Genomic DNA, 6,044 nt, shown 5'->3' with positions numbered 1-6,044 from the left:
ATCCTGCAACGCGGGCACAGGAGTGATTTAAATGCAACCATAGAAAAGAGTGGCTGTTCGAGTCGGCCCGCCACAGGGACGCGGGTTTCCTGTGAAAGCCTTTCGCAGAAGTTCCTGCGCTAGGATGCTACGTGGGGCGTACGTGAGGCGCACCGTGATGTTTGGGATAAATTCACCCGTCCATTTATTTTGAGATCTTTATAGGACGTGAGACCAAAAATTAGGCAAATATAAAACTCAAGTGGGTCATATGAGATGAAATAGTGGGGATTTAGTGAATACCGTTGAAACATTCACACGCTCACAAAAGCTTTGTATCAAGCTACGATTTCACTTCATCCCAATGAGAATAACCTTATAAAGGGTTTGGATGGCATATAAAGATCAAGTTGAAGCCCATGGAAGTTTTAATGGTAGGAAACTCTTTTCCTAATTTTTCCTCTCATATGCCTCATTGTTTGTCTCATGTCCTCAGATGATCTCACCAAATAGATGGGTTGAGTGGATTTATATCAAACATCATGGTAGTCCCACCTAGCATAGAGTGGATCACATGACTAAAAATAGTTGATAAAAAAAAGCTCACCCTCTAAACCTTTTTTTTTTAAATTTTAAATTTTTATTTTTTTACACACCCCACACACTCACACTAGTGGAATTTCACCACGTATGATACTCAAACCCTTGACCATGTGTTGAAACTCCCAAAAGTCTACCACTGGAGCAAGAGTAAGGATCTAAAATTTTAGGACCATTTCCTAAGTTTTAGTATGGCATCTAATGTTTGGATTGGATTTGGTATAATCTCCATGGTGGCCCTATAAAATTCGAGGGTGGACATCTCCATTCCAACTATTTGGTGTGCCCCACTTGAATGATAGGTGGGCTTGATTTTTAGGTTCCGTGCCTAACATAAGATTACACATTAATGGTTGGAGTGTATCACCACATACGTATCAAGATGAGCCTCGTAAGAAATCAAGATAGAGTTTTTTCAATAAAAAAGTCCAAGTTCAGCAGGCGCCATCACATGTCATATAACCTTTTATGTAAATATGAAATCTAACCTGTCTAATAGGTTGGCCATCACAAGCATTATTTTTTGTAAAACGCCACAACAACCCATCTAATTGGCTGGCTTATCACAAGCATTATTTTTTGTAAAAAGCAACAAAGAGCCCATCTAATAGGTAGGCCCATCAGAAGCATTAATTTGGATGGTTGTTGTGGTGTTTTACAAAAATTAATGCTTGTGATGGGCCAACCTATTAGACGGGTTGAATGTCATATTTACATAGAAGGTTGGATGATATGTGCTAGCTGGACATTAAACGGCACTCCCACCGAACTTTGACTTTTGGAAAAAAGAATTTCAGTGGACCTTCTATCTTTAAATTTTATGTGGCTCATCTTGATATGTACGTGTGATCCACTCCAAACCATTAGATGTGTAATCTAATGTCGGGCACAAAATCTAAAAACAAGACCTCCTAAGATTCTTGTGGGCACACCAAGGAAAGTACTTGGAATTGAGATGCCCACCCTTGAATTTTATAGGATTACCATGGAGATTATACCAAATCTACTCCAATCATTAGATGCTACACTAAAACTTAGAATATGTCCCAAAATTTAGGTCCATCCATCTTTCAAGGAAGCCACACCAACGTAAATAATTTGGAGGGTGAGCTTTTCTTTATCAACTATTTATAGTCGTGTGGTCCACATAAAGCGTATCGGCCTGATTTTTGAGTCCTAAGTGTAACGTGACGTGACTCATTAGATGTTAGGGGTAGATTTAAAATTAACACCATGGTAGGCTGAGTTGAACGGGCCACTCTTTTTCAAATTTGGTTTTAAATCACTCCTCTACCAGAGGATTAATTACCAAAATAACGCCACTTCTAGTGTCTTGGGAACATTACCACAGGGACTCCCACCTTTGATTTTTTATGGGCTCACTCTTACATGTATGTAAGATCCACTCCAACCATTAGATGTGTAATCTAGTGATAGGCCCAAAGCCAATAAAACAAGCTAACTTGTTATTCATATGGGCCACACCAATGTGTACAATTAGGAGAGAGATATCCACTCTTAATTTTTACAGGGCCCATCGTAACAAAACTATGAAATCCATTCCAGCCATTAGTTATCACACCAAAAGTAATCTTGGGTCCCAAAAATCAGGTCCATACATGATTCATGTGACCCACATAAAAGGAAATAATTCAGTGTGAACATTTCCATGTACATTGTTTCTAATCGTGTGGTCTACTTGAACTAAGGATGAGAGTAAAATTTGAGACCTTCATCTAAAATGGGGTGACATACTTGATGGTCCACTCTCTTCTTCTTTTTTTTCCTTACACACGCACATACTTGATGGTCCACTTGAACTAAGGATGAGAGTAAAATTCTAGACCTTCATCTAAAATGGGGTGACATACTTGATAGTCGGAGTTGATTTTACATTAACACAACGATGGGCCCACCCAAGCTGTGGCTCCTTGTCCATGCCAAAATGAAATTAGTACGATGAAAGCATTAGTAATCCATTGAACTAAAATGCCTCTTATAATAAATATTGAGAATAAAAATGTGTCATTGTTTTATGTTCATTTCCTGAAAATCGCTCGGATAGAAAAATCCTAAAATTTTGATGAAGTTGTTAGGAGAGAAAGTGCTGGGACATATGACAATGGCAAGAAAAGGCCAAAATATTTTATAGCTAGGATCTTCTTACAAAAGGATAATTGTTTTTATGCAATGGATCACTTCAACTATGGGACCCACCTTTACAAACTTGAAGGCTCCATTGGTGGGCGAATTTTCATATGTTTGGATGTTGCAACCTATGAGCTTGTTTGGGGACACACTCTTAAAATAGGCCCAATCTGTATTGTGTATTTGAATGCATTTGTTTTATAAACTCCACCTCAACCCTGCTTAATAAAATAGAAGCTAAAAAGTTAATTGGATAAAAACCATCCAAGATTGGTTTTCACTGGTCAACCAAAAATGCATGCTACAAAAACTCTTTTGTGTAAAACCCCTTTCACTTTGCAAAAGCAAGTCTATATCAGCCTTGGTGAATTTTATGAAAACCAATATAATTAGTTCTTGGTGAGTCGGCTTTCTTATTAGAGCATTTCTCCAAAATAATAATAAATAAATGAAAAGAAAAGAAAGAAAGAAAAATACTAACAATTTCTTTCACCTTTTCAAGTGTAAATATGGTCTGGGCACTGGAGAAAGCATTTATAAAGTTTTTCTTTTTCTACTAATTAAAAACAAAGTGTTATATTATGCTTTAGTCTCACATACATAGGAGGCTATTTAGAAGACACGAACTATCTAAGAAAGAGCGACTTAGTCAGTGCCTGGTTCCACCAAGATATTAGATTCGTGGGTTTAGGCGTCAAATGACCCCACCCTTTCAAATGAAAATATAAAAATAACGGTCCACTTAGACTGAATGGTGGGCTGGAATAATAGGATGCAGTCAGTCAAAAGATTCTTTACCAAATATTCCCTGACTCACATTCTTTTGTTTTAGGCAAGTTGGGATTAGAAATACGATAGATACCCTGCATGGGATTTTCGAAGAAATAAAAAAGAAATGTGTTATGTTCCTGTTAAACCCTCAATCCATGTTACAAATCAACATTTTTGGCTCAACAGACGGAGGGGAATGGACTGATTGTGGACCCCACCTGATGAATGGCTTTGATGTTGCACATGTGTGCAATGCCCCTTAAGTGGGGCACATGTTCGATCATCTAGACTCTCAATCTAAGAGACTTACTACAGATTGATTTATCCACGTAGGGAGATCCTAACCATCGAATCATTAGCCTTCTTTCCATAGAAGGTGCACTCTTGAGGCATTTTCCTTAGCTTACTTATCGTCCACTGATTGAAGGGATAGGATTGTCCCATCTGGGACTCCATCTCCATCCCATGCAGGTAGGCCCAGCAGAGTCGATGGACTGAATCATCAAACCGCGGGCCCCACTGACTTGTGAGGAACTATATCTATCACCAGTAATAGGATTGTACTCACACATGCAATGAGTGAGGTTTGCTACAATACATTCGGACTAATTACAACAAGGTACATGGGGACTTCAGCCTTCGAATTTGGGTTATAATCCAGACCGTCTATTTGATGAGTTTCACTTTGTACAATGGATAGACAACAGATGAAAACTCTCAAGTCAGATACTTCACCCCCTGCCTGTTTGGTTGGATGTAATTACCCATAAACGGTAGTAAACTAGTAATAATGAGAAAAGCTCCATGTTTGACACCAGCAAAACTCAAGATTTGGGTGTTTTCAAACCAAAATTCTGTGGGCTCAACCATGATGTATGTGTTTTATCCATGCCGTCCATTTTTATTTTTATTTTTTCAGGTCATTTTAGGGCATGAGCCCAAAGATGAGGCAGATCCAAAGCTCAAGTGGACCACACCACAGAAAACAATGGTTAGTGAAGCTTGCTATTGAAAACTTCTTAGGGGCTACAGAAGTTTTGGATCATGCTGATATTTATGTTTTCCCTTCATCCATGTCAGTGTGACCGATAAAAATCATGGTGGGCCCTATGTATTCCCACGGCTTCCGATGGTGTGGTCCATTTGAGCTTTGGATCTGCCTCATTTTTGGGTTCATAGCCTAAAATGAATGACAAAACACATACATCATAATGGGGCCCGCAGGGTTTTGGCACGTAGAGATAGTAAAGCCGTCACATAAATTGAGAATCATTTAGAGTCATTTAAGACGCCGCAAGCTACCCTTAAAAACAGGCCCAACCCTTTGATGAGTGGGCTCTTTTGCTTGAATATGGAGGGTGACCATAATCAAAGGTGTTTTTGGGCAAATCCCCCATCAAAGAGTAGCCTTACGCATTGACGGTTTGGGCCGTTGAGACAAACACAAATCCAATTGAAAAGCTGCCCTATTACATAAATGGTTTTGGTCATTGAGACTAACACATTCACCTGCTAGTGTTTGTGATAAGTCTATATGTTTTTTTTTTTTGTTAGCTTGTTAGTACAACCATTGTCAGTTTACACTTCACTGTTAGCCACCCCATTAGGGAATGGATACCAAGACCTCAGTGTTGAAAGGAGGTATCTTTCACTCAGTCTACCACTTGAGATATGGATCTGGGTGTGATAAGTCCATATGTATTCTAGCTAATATCCTGTCCTTTAGATCCAATGCTCGAACGAAATCATTAGTATTTTTGTCCCATTCTATACAGATCATGATGAAGAATTTCCATGATCAGATCACCCAGTCGTGGGCCCACTTGTTAGAGATGAAAACCCAATTATATTCGTCCTGGTCCTGCTCCTGCATCTGGTTTGGCCAACTTGTAAAGTATTTATCATGTAAAAGAGGCACATAATGGACGGGATTGGATGTCTTGAACCCGTTACAACCATTCTGTCATGTGGCCCACCTGATGAATTAATCAGTTTGTTTTTTGGGGCAATAGAAGAGCATCAAGGTACACATGGTAGATGGACTAGATGTACCATACACATCAGTAGGCCCCACACTATCAATGAACCCGCTTTGCTATGTTTAATGTCATTGCAAGTATTATCCATTTACCTGTAATCTGAAACACAAGTTTTTGTCAGTTAAAAAAAAAAAAAAGGTATTTTCAATTAGCAGACAGTTCAACACCCAAGTGTTCCTACGCAAATATTACATGTAAACCCACTGCGCATCCAAGCAACCCCTTGAGGAAGTGATACACCTTGAGAGCAGGATCCATACTGGTGGGGTCACAGGTCAACATGCCATGGCCCCACTTCCTATAATTCCTGGGACCATCGAGAGCAACAATTTTCCAACAATTAAGCATTTATCTCCTAAAATCCAACATCTTGAATGGGTGGCTACATCAATGAAGAGAGAATTACATCACTGACCAGAATTTTGGTGTTGTTGGAATTGGATGCACCAATTTTTGTAAGTGGATTGAAAATTTTGTACCGGATGTAGAGATGTGGTCCCTCTGAGG

The sequence above is a fragment of the Magnolia sinica genome, chromosome 4, assembly GCF_029962835.1.
Source record: "Magnolia sinica isolate HGM2019 chromosome 4, MsV1, whole genome shotgun sequence".
In the NCBI taxonomy this organism is placed as follows: Eukaryota; Viridiplantae; Streptophyta; class Magnoliopsida; order Magnoliales; family Magnoliaceae; genus Magnolia; species Magnolia sinica.
The sequence above is the reverse complement of the archived record's forward strand: the minus strand, read 5'-3'. Positions refer to the sequence as shown.